Raw genomic sequence first — 17,411 nt, 5'->3', positions numbered from 1 at the left:
GATCCGGAAACCGATAAGCGGTTGAGTGGTCGAGGAGATCTCAATTTGTTAGTAGGCGAACAGAAGAGTGTCCTCCCCTCCTCGATAGCCACCTGTCATCGAGGATAGTCATGCGTATCCTACCCATAGAGAATGATAGAGCCCTCTAGTGGCCAAAATGTTGTTTTAGCATGGGCAGTGCCACTGGGCCAAATCCTCCTGATAAACCTGTTGGAGTCACATCCGACCGGGTCATCAGGAGGGATCAGCCACTCATGAAGAAAAAAATTGACTATTTCAAAATGGAGATTGCCTCATTGGTGCTGCCCATGTGCTCACAGACACCATAATAGGAAGTATATAGGGATGCACTCTCTATCATTCTTTATGATCTTACCTAAGTCCTCCAAAAAATATTTTTTAAATCTGCCACACCCCCTTTGAATCAGCTCTTGTTTTGTCAGTGTGGAAAATCATGCACACGTTTAAAAACAATATACTATTTATCGTTTTATCTATAAAGTGTCTTGCACAACTAACTTCATTAGTTTGGATCACTTTACACATTCATTTTGGGATCTACCCCTGTAAATGTAATTTGCCTGATGATATGCAAGTGGAGGAGAGTCTCATTTCATACAAGCGCATTTTCGTTCACGTTCTCTCTTCTTGCCACCTGTCCTCAATGACCTTTTGACATTTTTCAAAAGGAGGCGAAAGAGGATGGAGGAGAGAGGACGCAGTAGTTGAGCAAATCCAAATGAGAAAAGGCTATGATCTTGTCTCCGCCCTAACAATGGGAGTCCAAGTGGACCCTCTCGCTTTGCCTCTTCCTCTCTGATAGGGGAGAGTGAGGTAAGTTGAGCCATTTTTTACATTCAGCATCACTACTTCAATGGACATATAGTATTTTTTCTAACAAAGACATCTACATACACTGAGTGTACAAAACATTAGGAACATAACAGTTATGAAAACATAGCTTGTCCAAAAAAAGTGGACTCTTGGCACAACTTACCCCGCCTTGGGGTAAGTGGTGATGGTAGGATGGTAGGATGGTGATGGTAGGTGATGGTAAGTTTAATTCATAGAATGTTGGTGTGGTATATTGTATATTTCAAATGCATTCCTACATTCAGATATACTGTAGATCTCTCTGTTCAATTTCACTTACCCTTCCATTTCTTCACCAGTCTGGGACAGGGATGTTGTTTCGATTTGCCTATTCATAGACAAGTCTCTGCATTTGAGGCTACTAAGGCCATGAAACTGGTCCTTGAAATTCTTAAGATGTTTAGCAAGATCAGACTCCATGTCATCAGATAAAACCTTTTTGTGTGCCTCTGCTACTCTATCATAGCCTCTCTTTTTATTTTTTGTTAATGTACCAGTCTGTTTTTTCATCCCTTGCTGCTGCTCGAATGGACTTCTTCCCTTCTATCACTTCCTTGGCTGCACTCTCAAGAACCTCAATGGGGCTAGACCCCTGCTTGTTTTATGTTTGTATACATGGGGCATGATGATGTCACTGGTTGGCATTTATTGTCATGAATCTTGCCCTGGAGGCAGCTCTGCAGAGTGGTCCATAGCTGGCACAGCCACAAAGTAATAAAATCTGATTTTAAACCTTACCTTAACCTTAACAAAACCGCTAAAATTAATGCCTAACCCTAACCTTAAACGAAGAACGAAAAAATAGCACATTTTGACTTTTCAGCTGGCCTATCTAGCAGAAATCAATCAGTTCTGCCTCCAGGGCAATATTCATGACAATAAACGTTAACCTGCGATAATGCCTGCTCTTACAACTTTTCCCAGGTGGTTTCTTCTATGAAAGTAAATTAGAGTCATAAGTGTGCAGGCATGTACAGTATGATTTGCACATGTAAAATATGAGTTGCACCTGTATAATCGGTATTGCAGTTGCAAAAAATATTTGTAAACCTGTAACTTATTTTGAGAATAAATGCAACAACACTCGCAAGCATTTTTATTTTTTTATTTGATTTCACCTTTATTTAACCAGGTAGGCTAGTTGAGAACACGTTCTCATTTACAACTGCGACCTGGCCAAGATAAAGCAAAGCAGTTCGACACATACAACAACACAGAGTTACACATGGAATAAACAAACATACAGTCAATAATACAGTAGAAAAAGTCTATATACAGTGTGTGCAATGGAGGTAGGATAAGGGAGGTAAGGCAATAAATAGGCCGTGGTGGCGAAGTAATTACAATATAGCAATTAAACACTGGAATGGTAGATGTGCAGAAGATGAATGTGCAAGTAGAGATACTGAGGTGCAAAGGAGCAAGATAAATAAATAAAACCAGTATGGGGATGAGGTAGTAGGATGGGCTATTTACAGATGTGCTATGTACAGGTGCAGTTATCTGTGAGCTGCACTGACAGCTGGTGCTTAAAGCTAGAGAGGGAGATATGAGTCTCCAGCTTAAGTGATTTTTTTGCAGTTCATTCCAGTCATTGGCAGCAGAGAACTGGAAGGAGAGGCGGCCAAAGTAAGAATTGGCTTTGGGGGTGACCAGTGAGATATACCTGCTGGAGCGCGTGCTACGGGTGGGTGCTGCTATGGTGACCAGTGAGCTGAGATAAGGCTGGGCTTTACCTAGCAGAGACTTGTAGATGACCTGGAGCCAGTGGTATGAAGCGAGGGCCGAAGGCCAGCCAACGAGAGCATACAGGTCGCAGTGCTAGGTGGTATATGGGGCTTTGGTGACAAAACGGATGGCACTGTGATAGACTGCATCCAATTTGTTGAGTAGAGTGTTGGAGGCTATTTTGTAAATGACATCGCCGAAGTCAAGGATCGGTAGGATGGTCAGTTTTACGAGGGTATGTTTGGCAGCATGAGTGAAGGGTGCAGTAGAAGGCTGATTTTAGATTTAATTTTGGATGAGAGATGCTTAATGTGAGTCTGGAAGGAGAGTTTACAGTCTAACCAGACACCTAGGTATTTGTCGTTGTCCACATATTCTAAGTCAGAACCGTCCAGAGTAGTGATGCTGGATGGATGGGCAGGTGCAGGCAGCGATCGGATGAAAAGCATGCATTTAGTTTTACTTGCATTTAAGAGCAGTTGGAGGCCACAGAAGGAGTGTTGTATGGCATTGAAGCTTGTCTGGAGGTTAGTTAACACAGTGTCCAAAGAAGGGCCAGAGGTATACAGAATGGTGTCGTCTGCGTAGAGGTGGATCAGAGATTCACCAGCAGAAAGAACGACATCATTGATATACAGTGGGGCAAAAAGTATTTAGTCAGCCACCAATTGTGCAAGTTCTCCCACTTAAAAAGATGAGAGAGGCCTGTAATTTTCATCATAGGTACACTTCAACTATGACAGACAAAATGAGAAAAAAAATCCAGAAAATCACATTGTAGGATTTTTAATGAATTTATTTGCAAATTATGGTGGAAAATAAGTATTTGGCCAATAACAAAAGTTTATCTCAATACTTTGTTATATACTTTGTTGGCAATGACACAGGTCAAACGTTTTCTGTAAGAATTCACAAGATTTTCACAAACTGTTGCTGGTATTTTGGCCCATTCCTTCATGCAAATGAGCAGTGATGTTTTGGGGCTGTCGCTGGGCAACACTGACTTTCAACTCCTTCCAAAGATTTTCTATGGGGTTGAGATCTGGAGACTGGCTAGGCCACTCCAGGACCTTGAAATGCTTCTTACGAAGCCCCTCCTTCGTTGCCCTGGCTGTGTGTTTGGGATCATTGTCATGCTGAAAGACCCAGCCACGTTTCATCTTCAATGCCCTTGCTGATGGAAGGAGGTTTTCACTCAAAATCTCATGATACATGGCCCCATTCATTCTTTCCTTTACACGGATCAGTCGTCCTAGTCCCTTTGCAGAAAAACAGCCCCAAGGCATGATGTTTCCACCCCCATGCTTCACAGTAGGTATGGTGTTCTTTGGATGCAACTCAGCATTCTTTGTCCTCCAAACACGACGAGTTGAGTTTTTACCAAAAAGTTCTATTTTGGTTTCATCTGACCATATGACATTCTCCCAATCCTCTTCTGGATCATCCAAATGCTCTCTAGCAAACTTCAGACGGGCCTGGACATGTACTGGCTTAAGCAGGGGGACACGTCTGGCACTGCAGGATTTGAGTCCCTGGCGGCGTAGTGTGTTACTGATGGTAGGCTTTGTTACTTTGGTCCCAGCTCTCTGCAGGTGATTCACTAGGTCCCCTCGTGTGCTTCTGGGATTTTTTCTCACCGTTCTTGTGATCATTTTGACCCCACGGGGTGAGATCTTGCGTGGAGCCCCAGATCGAGGAGATTATCAGTGGTCTTGTATGTCTTCCATTTCCTAATAATTGCTCCCACAGTTGATTTCTTCAAACCAAGCTGCTTACCTATTGCAGATTCAGTCTTCCCAGCCTGGTGCAGGTCTACAATTTTGCTTCTGGTGTCCTTTGACAGCTCTTTGGTCTTGGCCATAGTGGAGTTTGGAGTGTGACTGTTTGAGGTTGTGGACAGGTGTCTTTTATACTGATAACAAGTTCAAACAGGTGACATTAATACAGGTAATGAGTGGAGGACAGAGGAGCCTCTTAAAGAAGAAGTAACAGGTCTGTGAGAGCCAGAAATGTTGCTTGTTTGTAGGTGACCAAATACTTATTTTCCACCATAATTTGCAAATAAATTCCTAAAAAATCCTACAATGTGATTTCCTGGATTTTTTTTCTCATTTTGTCTGTCATAGTTGACGTGTACCTATGATGAAAATTACAGGCCTCTCTCATCTTTTTAAGTGGGAGAACTTGCACAATTGGTGGCTGACTAAATACTTTTTTGCCCCACTGTATACAAAGAAGAGAGTCGGCCCGAGATTTGAACCCTGTGGCACCCCCATAGAGATTGCCAGAGGTCCGGACAACAGGCCCTGGTCAAGGGCAGACAGGTCTGGAGAGAACCAAGGGCTATATCTGTTCCTGGTTCTACATTTTTTGAATGGGGCATGCTTATTTAAGATGGTGAGGAAGGCACTTTTAAAGAATATCCAGGCATCCTCTACTGACGGGATGAGGTCAATATCCTTCCAGGATAACCGGGCCAGGTCGATTAGAAAGGCCTGTACGCTGAAGTCTTTCAGGGAGCATTTGACAGTGATGAGGGGTGGTCGTTTGACTGCAGACCCATTACGGATGCAGGCAATGAGGCAGTGATCGCTGAGGGCAAGTTGGTTAGGTTGATATCTATGAGGGTGCCCGTGTTTACGGATTTGGGGTTGTACCTGGTGGGTTCATTGATAATTTGTGTGAGATTGAGGGCATCAAGCTTAGATTGTAGGATGGCCAGGGTGTTAACCTCTCTGGTATCATTGGGATGAAATTACAGAAATACTCATCATAAACATTGATGAAAGATACAAGTGTTATACATAGGATTAAAGATACACCTCTTGTTAATCCAGCCGCTGTGTCAGATTTCAAAAAGGCTTTTACGGCGAAAGCACACCATGCGATTATGTTAGGATTTCCACTGTCCACTCATTTTAGTGCTGTATCTCCCTCATTTTTCAGAGTAAAAGCCTGAAACAATGCCTAAAGACTGACCACATGTAGAAGAAGCCACAGAGATCGTGAACTGGGTCCTGAGTCTTTGTAAGGTGGATAGGTTTTCAATGGAAAAACAGCCTTTCAAAATAATAGTACTTCCTGGATGGATTTTCCTCAGGTTTTCCCCTGCCATATCAGTTCTGTTATACTCACAGACATTATTTTAACAGTTTTTGAAACTTTAGAGTGTTTTCTATGCATATCCTAGCTTCTGGGCCTGAGTAGCAGGCAGTTTCATTTGGGCACGCTTTTCATCCAAAATTCCGAATGCTGCCCCCTACCCTAGTGAAGTTAAGCATGTCCCAGTTTAGGTCACTTAGCAGCACGAGCTCTGAAGATAGATGGGGGGCAATAAATTCACATATGGTGTCCAGGGCACAGCTGTGGGCAGAGGGTGGTCTATAGCAAGCGGCAACGGTGAGAGACTTGTTTCTGGAAAGGTGGATTTTTAAAAGTAGAAGCTCGAATTGTTTGGGTACACACCTGGATAGTAAGACAGAACTTTACAGGCTATCTCTGCAGTAGATTGCAACACTGCCCCATATGGCAGTTCTATCTTGTCGGAAAATGTTATAGTTAGGGATGGACATTTCAGGGTTTTTGGTGGTCTTCCTAAGCCAGGATTCAGACACGGCTAGGACATCCGGGTTGGTAGAGTGTGCTAAAGCAGTGAATAAACCAAACTTAGTAAGGAGGAGGCTTCTAATGTTAACATGCATGAAACCAAGGCCTTTACGGTTACAGAAGTCAACAAATGAGACCACCCGGAGAATAGGAGTGGAGCTAGGCACTGCAGGTCCTGGATTAACCTCTACATCACCAGAGGAACAGAGGAGGAGTAGGGTAAGGGTACGGCTAAAGGCTATAAGAACTGGTCGTCTAGTACGTTCGGAACAGAGAGTAAAAGGAGCAGGTTTCTGGGCGCAATAGAATGGATTCAAGGTATAATGTACAGACAAAGGTATGGTAGGATGTGAGTACATTTGAGGTAAACCTAGGCATTGAGTAATAATGAGAGAGAAATTGTCTCTAGAGACGTTTAACCTGTTGGGGTGTAGGGGGCAGTATTTTCACTGCCGGATGAAAAACGTACCCAATTTAAACAGGTTACTACTCTGGCCCAGAAACTAGAATATGCATATTATTAGTAGATTTGGTGTCACAAGTAATGTCGTACTGGAGAGAAGACCAAGGCGCAGCAGGTATTTGGATACTCATATTTTGAATTTCAAAAAAGGAGTAAAGTATACACTGGACAAAACAATAAAGACGACAGCAACAGGTTTACAGGCTATACAAACGCAGTGCAAAAACAACTACCCACAATCCCAAAGAAAAACACACCCTTCTATATAGGACTCCCAATCAAAGGCAACTCAACACACCTGCCTTCAATTGGGAGTCCCATCCCCAACACAAACCCTTAACATACAAACAACCTGTCACATCCTGACCACAACTGATACAATACCTCCCTCTGCTGGTCAGGACGTGACAGTACCCCCCCCCCCCCTCAAGGTGCAGACCCCGGAATGCACCTAAAAAAAAGACAACACAAAAAAAACAATCCCCAACAAAACCAATAAACAATAACCCCTAAACAATAAGGGAGGGAAGGGAGGGTGGCTGCCGTCACCGACGGCACTGTGCTACACCCTCCCTCCCCAACCCACCTTTCCTGGAGGTGGCTCAGGTGCAGGACGTGGACCTCGCTCCACCTTCGGCGTTGCCCACGTCGGTGGCGCCGATAGCTGCGCCGGGCAGACGGGCCACTCGGGCTGACCCTGGCAGACGGACCACTCTGGCTGGACCGGAAGACATGCGGGCCACTCGGGCTGGGTCGGAGGACATGCGGGCCACTCGGGCTGGGCCGGAGGACAGGCGGGCCACTCGGGCTGGGCCGGAGGACAGGCGGGCCACTCGGGCTGGACCGGAGGGCAGTCGGGCCACTCTGGCTGGACCGGAGGGGAGTCGGGCCACTCGGGCTGGACCGGAGGGCAGTCGGGCCACTCTGGCAGACCCGGGCAGTCGGGCCACTCTGGCAGACCCGGGCAGTCGGGCCACTCTGGCAGACCCGGGCAGTCGGGCCACTCTGGCAGACCCGGGCAGTCGGGCCACTCTGGCGACTCCTGACTGGCAGGCAGCTCTGGCGACTCCTGACTGGCAGGCAGCTCTGGCGACTCCTGACTGGCAGGCAGCTCTGGCGACTCCTGACTGGCAGGCAGCTCTGGCGACTCCTGACTGGCGAGGCTGGGCTGACACACTAGACGCCTGATGCGTGGGGCTGGTACTGGACGTGCCAGCCTGGAGACACGCACCTCCATGCTAGTGCGTCTAGCGGGAAACACCGGATCGTCGAGGCGCACTGGCGGTCTTGAGCGCAGGGTTGGTATCACCCCTTCCGGCTCGATGCTCCCCTCACCCTGGCACATGCGGGGCGCTGGTACAGGGCGGACTGGCCTGTGCGTCCGTATAGGCGAGATGGTGCGTACCTCAGCGTGACATGGCGCCCTCCACCTCATAGGCACCTCCCTGTAATCACGGGTAGCTGGCTTACGGCTCTTCCTTGGCCTGGCCAAGCTACCCGTGTGCCCCCCCCAAAAAACTTTCTTGGGGGTGCCTCTCCGGCTTCCTCACCAGCCGTGTTCCAGCATAACGTTCCCGTTGGTTCCTCTGTCCAGCTGCCTCCACTCTCCTGAGTGCCTCCACCTGTTCCCATGGGAGGCGATCCCTTCCGGCCAGGATCTCTTCCCAAGTGTAGACTCCCTTGCCGTCCAGGACGTCCTCCCATGTCCATTCATCCACCCTGTTCTCCTGTGGCTTCCTCCTCTTCCGCTGCTTGGTGCTTTGGTGGTGGGTAGTTCTGTCACAAGTAATGTTGTACTGGAGAGAAGACCAAGGCGCAGCAGGTATTTGGATACTCATATTTTGAATTTCAAAAAAGGAGTAAAGTATCCACTGGACAAAACAATAAAGACGACAGCAACAGGTTTACAGGCTATACAAACGCAGTGCAAAAACAACTACCCACAATCCCAAAGAAAAACACACCCTTCTATATAGGACTCCCAATCAAAGGCAACTCAACACACCTGCCTTCAATTGGGAGTCCCATCCCCAACACAAACCCTTAACATACAAACAACCTGTCACATCCTGACCACAACTGATACAATACCTCCCTCTGCTGGTCAGGACGTGACATTTGGATAGAAAACACTCTTTGAGAGTTTCTAAAACTGTTTGAATGGTGTCTGTGAGTATAACAGAACTCATATGGCAGGCAAAAACCTGAGAAAGAGTCAACCAGGAAGTGGAGGATCTGAGAATTGTAGTTCTTCTTTCTAGTCCCTTTCGAAACTACAGCATCTGTGGGGTTATGTTGCACTTCCTAAGGCTTCCATTGGCTGTCAAAAGCCTTCAGAAAGTTGTTTCAGCATTCTCCTGTCACTGGGCAGATAATAGGAGCTCAGTTACTGAGTGGACTGCCTGGCAACAAAGGGATTGGATATGCGCGGTCTCGCGAGCACACTGTTCCTTCTTTTTCTCCTTGAATGAATACTCTATTGTCCGGTTGGAATATTATCGCAATTTTACGTTAAAAATACCATAAAGATTGATTTTAAACAGCGTTTGACATGCTTCTAAGTACGGTAATGGAACATTTTTACTTTTCGTCTCTGGTACTGCGCTCGCGCGTTATGCCTTTGGATAGTGCTCTGAACGCACGAACAAAACAGAGGTATTTGGACATAAATGTGGATTATTTCGAACAAAAAAAACATTTCTTGTGGAAGTAGCAGTCCTGGGAGTGCATTCTGACGAAGATCAGCAAAGGTAAGAGAATATTTCCAATACTAATTCTGAGTTTAGGTGGCGTCGAACTTGGCGGGTGTCTGTATAGCTTGCTGTGATGGCTGAGCTATGTACTCAGAATATTGAAAAATGTGCTTTCTACGTAAAGCTATTTTAAAATCTGACACAGCGGTTGCATCCAGGAGTAGTCTATCTATAATTCTTTAAATAATTGTTATATATTTTGTCAACATTTATGATGAGTATTTTTGTAAATTGATGTGCACATTCACCGAAAGTTTTGGTGGGAATACATTTTCTGAACATCCCGCGCCAATGTAAAATGCTGTTTTTGGATATAAATATTAACTTTATCGAACAAAACATACATGTATTGTGTAACATAATGTCCTAGGAGTGTCATCTGATGAAGATCGTCAAAGGTTAGTGCTTCATTTAGCTGTGTTTTGGGTTTTATTGACACATGTCCTTGCTTGGAAAATGGCTGTGTGATTAATTTTGTCGATGTACTCTCCTAACATAATCTAATGTTTTTCTTTCGTTGTAAAGCCTTTTTGAAATTGCACAATGTGGTTACATCAAGGAGAAGTGTATCTTTAAAATGGTGTAAAATAGTTGTATGTTTGAGAAAGTTGAATTACGACATTTTGTTGTTTTGAATTTGCTGCCCTGATATTTCACTGGCTGTGTCCCACGTAGCCTTTAGAAGTTAATGATATCACAAAACAACAACTGATTTGACATGATTGTTGTTTAAGTCCCTCCCGACCATTTCCTACATTATTTATGTTAGAAATATTGTTTCAATGTCCAACCTTTTGATGTTAAAGTTTGGGCAGAGTCTCTCTCTACACACATAATTCTTTCCCCTCTCCATATTGCAGTGCAGAGAGAGAGGAAGTTTACGAACGGTCGTTAAAGTCCTAGGACCGGCCCCACCCCCCCCTTCCTCTCTGGTGGGAGAGAGAGGGGGGGCTCTTTGATCCTCACCCAGGAGGGAAAGTTGTGACAGCAGCGCCGCCCCCTATCCAACCTGACAGAGGATCTGCATAGAAGAATGGGAGAAACTGCCCAAATACAGGTGTGCCAAGCTTTTAGCGTCATACCCAAGAAGACTCGTGGTTGTAATCACCTCCAAAGGTGCTTCAACAAAGCCGTGGTTAAAGGGTCTGAATACTTATGTAAATGTGATATTGTGTCTAAAGATCTGTTTTTACATTGTAATTTTTAGGTATTGTGTATAGATTGATGAGGATAAAAGCTATTAAATACATTTTAGAATAAGGCTGTAACGTAACAAAATGTGGAAGAATGCACTGTACATACTAATTTGCACAAACGACCTAAATAACATTGAATAGTTGAAAGTAATTAACTTTCTTATACAAGCTGAATGTTAAAGTATATTAAAGTATATGAGGTTGCATTTATATAGGCTACATTGCATTTATATAGGCTACATTGACATCTGGTTTGTCCAACAAAGGACACCATCATTTCAACGTGTAGCTAGGTATACTACCATTCAATTTTGTTGATTGGATGTTTGGAAGTTTAGAAGTAGTTAACATTAGCCCTTTAAATAGGATGCCAATTCATGATATTAATAATACAGTTTAACCTTTGGATATGTCTTGAATATGAACTATGGTTGATTGATTTCAAATTTAATCTACAAGATTTTAATATGGTGGATTCATGTCTCAACCAAAAATCTAAGTTAAAAAATAGAACTAAATAAAATCTGTTACTGTTTGCGCTGAGAGTCGGGAAGCAAGTTCAGGGAGTGAATCATTTAATAAATAAACAAACATGAACAAATCTACATATATACACATACATATATAGGGCAGGTAATCAAGGAGGTGATGGAGTCCAGGTGAGTGTCATTATGCGCTGATGCGCGTAACGATGATGACAGGTGTGCACCATAACGACCAGCCTGTTGACCTAGAGACGGGAGAGGGAGCACACGTGGCAGTACCCCCTTCCCGATGCGTGGCTCCAGCTGCAGGACGCCGACCAAAATAACGATACCGGGGATCAGGAGCGGACCGGTCACCTCTGCTATGGCGCGGAGCATGGCAACCTAGAACACCGGAGAGAGAGAGCATAAGTGACAGTACCCCCTTCCCGGCGCATGGCTCCAGCCACAGGACGCCAACCACAGGGACGATCCCGGGGACGACCCTTGATTTGAGTTAGTGCTATTCTTTAACTTAGATTGTTGGTTGAGAAGGAGATCTGAATCCAACATATCATTCCTAAATTTGTAGACAAACTGGATATTGAATTGTGAATGCAAACAAATATCAAGATTTGAATGAGATGTATCTTCTGCTTGGATAGTATATATATATACTGTACATTTTCAATAACATATATATAAAAGCCAATATCCAAAGGTAAAAGTTTATTATTAATATCATCAATTTGGCATCCTATTTATAGGGCTAATGTTAATTACTTCGAAACTTCCAAAGATCCTATCAACCATGGACGAATGATAGTATACCTAACTTCACATTGAAAGGATGGTGGCCTTTGGGAAAATCAGATGTCAATGTAGCCTACATAAACCCGAACCTCACTCCGAATTTACTTTCACACACGGTGTGTGTAACAAAAGTTAGAGTAGTTACTTTCAACTATTCAATGTTATTTAGTCTACGCAAATGAGTATGGGAGCTGTTCAATGTCTGATTGTGTTGACATGATAGCTCAGCTGAATTGAACACAGTTTGTTTCCAAAGCTAAGCAGTGTACATAGATGGTAGGTATCTGGATGGTAAACCTATTCTCACTGAAGTGAATTAGCTTTCATATACCAGTAGGAGTCAATGTTCAGGCAGGAATTGTTGGACTGTGGCTTTACAATTTATTTAAATCAAATGTTATTTGTCACATGCGCTGAATACAACAGGTGTAGACCTTACAGTGAAATTCTTACTTACAATGCAGCATTAAGAAAATACCTAAGAAGATAAGAATAACAAATAATTAAAGAGCAGCAGTAAATAACAATAGTGGGGCTATATACAGGGGGTACCAGTACAGAGTCAATGCGCGGGGCACCGGTGTCGAGGTAATATGTACATGTAGGTAGAGTTATTAAAGTGACTATGCATAGATAATAACAGAGAGTAGCAGCAGCGTAGAAGGGAGGGGGGGACAATGCAAATAGTCTGGGTAGCCATTTGATTAACTGTTCAGGAGTCTTATGGCTTGGGGGTAGAATCTGTTTAGAAGCCTGTTGGACCTAGACGCTCCTGTACCGCTTGCCGCGTGGTAGCAGAGAGAACAGTCTATGACTAGGGTGGCTGGAGTCTTTGACAATTTTTAGGGCCTTCCTCTGACACCGCCTGGTATAGAGCTCCTGGATGGCAGGAAGCTTGGCCCCGGTGATGTACTGGGCCGTACGCACTACCCTCTGTAGTGCCTGGCGGTCAGAGGCCGAGCAGTTGCCATACCAGGCTGTGATGCAACCCGTCAGTATGCTCTCGATGGCGCAGCTGTAAAACCTTTTGAGGATCTGAGGGCCATTGCAAAATCTGTTCAGTCTCCTGAGGGGGAATAGGTTTTTTTCACGACTGTCTTGGTGTGCTTAGACCATGTTAGTTTGTTGGTGATGTGGACACCAAGGAACTTGAAGCTCTCAACCTGCTCCACTACCTCTTTATTAGGTTGATGGTATGGCGTTGAAACAATGATGTTGGTTCAAACGTACCATTTTACTATCAACATTGAAACAAGGTCACATTTTACATTTCTATGTGGAATTTTCAATGCAATTTCAACGTGTACATTGTTCTGATGATTATGTTGAAATTAGATTGATGTAACAACATGCTAGTTAGGCTAAATCAATGTATTTAAGTTACATTTTTACCCTAATTTCAATGTTTACAAACGCTGGTTGAAATGACATGGAAACAGTACTGGTTGATGACACGTCACAATACATTGAAACAATGTTGATTAAACCGTGTGTGCCCAGTGGAAGTGCTCTTCTTTTCAGCAGAGCCCAGGGCTCTGCTCAAAAGTAGTGTGCTATATAGGGAATAGGGTGCTATTTGGGATGCAAGTGAAACCTCTTCTTTGTTACTGTGTTATTTTCAGCTGTGTAGTGCAAGGGGAAAAACCAAAACGTGCACCCCGAGTGGGCCCCAGGACAGAGCTTGGAAAAACCCTGCTTTATATGAAGAACAGCATTTTTAAATGCCTGCTGCCTCTAGGTACCCCTTTCAGTAAATAATGGGAATAATGTGATTGTTTAAAAAAACATATTGTGATTATTCAGCATTTGTTGACTTTGGCAGAAATGTATAGATTCCCCCCCACAATTAACACATAAATGTACAATTGTTCAGTGAAGTAGGTGATTGTTAAATTACATATTTTATCCATCATGATTCATGCATACTATATTTTCAAATGTCTTAGTTACCTTTTGGAAAGGATGGTTTCCATAGGAATGTGATTGTAGAGTAGGGTACAATTTGGGACGCAGCCTTAGAACCACAGTATGCATATGGCAAACTAGTCTCCCCCTTCCAAAAATATAATGTATACTTTTTTAAGGAACTCAGTCCGGCTTTCAACTTACTCTTGAAAGTTGTAATAGTAGAATGTACAAGTTGCAATGTAGAAATTGGGTACTGCATCATCAGTTTTCCTCTTGTCGTGTCAGTCATTTGCATACCTTAGAGGGCTATTTATAACTGGTCAGAAATGTCCAGAAATTACCAAATGTGTAGAATTGCAGGAAATAAGCTTTAAACCTGCATAACTTTCTCTCCACCAACAAGAGAGGTGTGAACATTTTGTCATGAACAGTGCTTGTGCCCATAGAAACAGACGTGGCGCAGGCACGCATTGCAGCGGTGGCGCGGGATGTTCCCCAATGCTAGAAGGGGGGACTGAGTGAAAAGGTTTGGGGACCCCTGAACTACAGTGGAGGAGAGATTGACTTCATCACTACTTGTACTTATGAAAGGTATTTACATGTTGAATGCACCGAGCTGTCTGTTTGAACTACTGGCGCACAACTCGGACACCCATGCATACCACACAAGACATGCCACAAGAGGTCTCTTCACATTCCCCAAGTCCAGAAAAGACTATGGGAGGCGCAGAGTACTACATAGTGCCATGACTACATGGAACTCTATTCCACATCAAGTAACTGATGCAAGCAGTAAAATTTGATTAAAAAAACTGACAAAAATACACCTTTAGGAACAGCGGGGACTGTGAAGTAACACAACATAGGCATAGACACATGCATACACCCACATACGATAACATACGCACTATACACATACATACTCCTGGATTTTGTACTGTAGATTTGTGGTAGTGGTGGAGTAAGGGCCTGAGGGCACACAGTGTGTTTTGATGTCTGTGAATGTATTGTAATGTTTTTAAAATTGTATAAACTGCCTTAATTTTGCTGGACCCCAGGAAGAGTAGCTGCTGCCTTGGCAGCAGCTAATGGGGATACATAATAAATACAAATACAATACAATACAGTAAGTCCTCCTGACCCTGACTAGGACATCCTAGTAACTAAGTGTGTATTCAATTCTCTACCTTCATCTCCGTTCTATGTCCCTCTGCAGTTCAGCCATGCGGGAGGCAACCAACTCAAAGCACTGTGATCTAAGAGCAGCATAACAAACTCCTTTTTGACAAGAGCAGACAGACCCCCTTCACACACACACATGGAAGCAGCAACACAAACACACACACATTCTCTGTCTGTGTTTTAGAGAGGAAGAAAATGTGGCTGTGGTTATGCATGAGACTGTTCAGTTTATCATCTACTGTTTGTTGTCTCTTTCCAACATCAGACTCTCAGAATTGTTCCTCTCAGCATAGAGTGATGAAGCCCTTGTGAGTTCTGTGTTTACTTTCGACTCATTTCAGCCCATTGTCTTCAATGCTGCAACTTTTTTCTTTGTCTGTGTCTCAAATCGCTCCCTATTTGGTATAGTGCACTACTTTTGACCAGGCCTCGTAGCAAACTTTAGAAAAAAAATACCTCAGACAACTCAGCTTGGACACATTCAGTCAAAGAGCAGCAACACAATGTAACTCTGCTATTTTAGAACACTCAGCATGTTGATCCTCAGGCTCTCTAAAATATACAAACTGGAGATGTTTTTGAAGGCTTTTTGTCAGTCACAAATTATGCATGTCTATACTTACTCAGCTTTGAAATGATAATGTCTGTTGCAATGTTGTCTTTTTCCAGTTCCGTACAACTCACAGAGAGAGAGAGAAAAGCTATTGTTGAGAGAATTGTGTGCATACTGTAGCTGAAAGCAATTGGGGTTTAGCTCAGCCCCACAGACTGCAGTTCACCATAGATGTTGGCAATAGATGTAAGGCCTATGGTATGTAAGTGAAGTTAAGGTAGGGCTGTGGCGGTCATAACATTTTGTCAGCCGGTGAATGTCAAGCAAATAACTGCCGGTTTCATGGTAATTGACCATTAATTAGCATAAACACTACAAGCCACTGATGCAGACCTTTGGAGCATCTACATTTTAAAAAGTATAATAAATCAATTTAGTATAGCCTACACCATCAAAATATATCCATTATTTATTTTAGACAGGTCTGAAGAAAAACATGATATGAAGAAATGTAGTCTATTTAGGAAGAACAGAATAGCATGCTCTGAGTTGTCCATATGTTAGGCCCTGATATGGCTATGCTATATGGCTATGGCTACATTAGTTAATTTAGCAGACAATATTTTCATAATTTTTTATCATTTTATAGTATGAAGAATGCAATTGAACATAGTTGAATAAAATAGAAAGGATATTTTCTCTAAACGATTTCCAAGGAAATGCGCACATGCAGCTATTTTGTGTTGAGTGGTCAACAAAGAAACAGGTCCTCCTATATGCTTAAGAGTTATTTATGCAACATTAGTTCTGATACAAACTTGGGCTATATGTTTTGATTTGCAATACATTCTAAGGCTTCAGGATGTGACTCTTATGATCATTTGAAGAAAGTTGCATGAAGACATGAGCTCTGTTTTGTTTCTTGTGCAGGCTGCACACACTTCATCAGTGTCTCTTTCACAATTTGAATAGCACTTGATAATATTCTCCCAGGCCTCAAATTTCCTTGTGACATCCCCTTGTATGGCTGTTACGCCCCCTAAAAAATCTATGCTTTTTGCGGCCAAAGTGACATTTAATTATAATTCCCTTCTCCTGGCTGCCGTGCTCCGAAGCATCTCTCACTCACATGGTTCTCTCATATATCTCAATTCTTATTAGCCAATGCCGTCACATGATCAATTCCTTCTCACAGGCATCTCAGCAAGGAAGTAGGCTACAAGTGAAGACAGACACAATGGGGACGCAGCTGCGCATGTCCCTTTTATCGAAATCCGAGGCGCATATTGAAGATGTTAGAGGAACTGTCCATATTTAGCCTACTTTGTCAGCCAACAAGATGAGTAGGCCTAACGAACAGCAAAAGCACTAGAATACATCAATCTACTATGCCCCATAGTACAAAAGTTGACCTATTCTATTGGAATGCAGGCTTCCTGTCTCTCTCCCTCACTTGGCTTCCAATGATGAATTATTAGGCCATTTCTTCACATTATAAGCACAGCAATGCTCGCACGGCTATAGGCTATAAACACGAATGTTCTAATATGCAATTAGCAGCACTGTTGTCACAAACGTCGTCGTCTGACGATAAGGAGAAATCACTGTCAGACCAATACGCAGCGGGTTGCGTGTTCCACATCATTTTATTAAGTTTGATGCACACGGAAAAACAATAAACTAGAATAACAGGAGACAGTTTCACACGCTATAACTATACGTAGCAGTGCGAAATAAAACAACCCACAAAAACCAGGTGACAAACACACTCCTAATATATGACTCCCAATCAGGAACAACGATAAACAGCTGTCCCTGATCGGGAGCCACACAGACCAACATAGAAACAGAAATACCAGAAAAACACATACA

This window comes from Salmo trutta, chromosome 31 (assembly GCF_901001165.1).
Source record: "Salmo trutta chromosome 31, fSalTru1.1, whole genome shotgun sequence".
NCBI classification, from domain to species: domain Eukaryota; kingdom Metazoa; phylum Chordata; class Actinopteri; order Salmoniformes; family Salmonidae; genus Salmo; species Salmo trutta.
The sequence above is the reverse complement of the archived record's forward strand: the minus strand, read 5'-3'. Positions refer to the sequence as shown.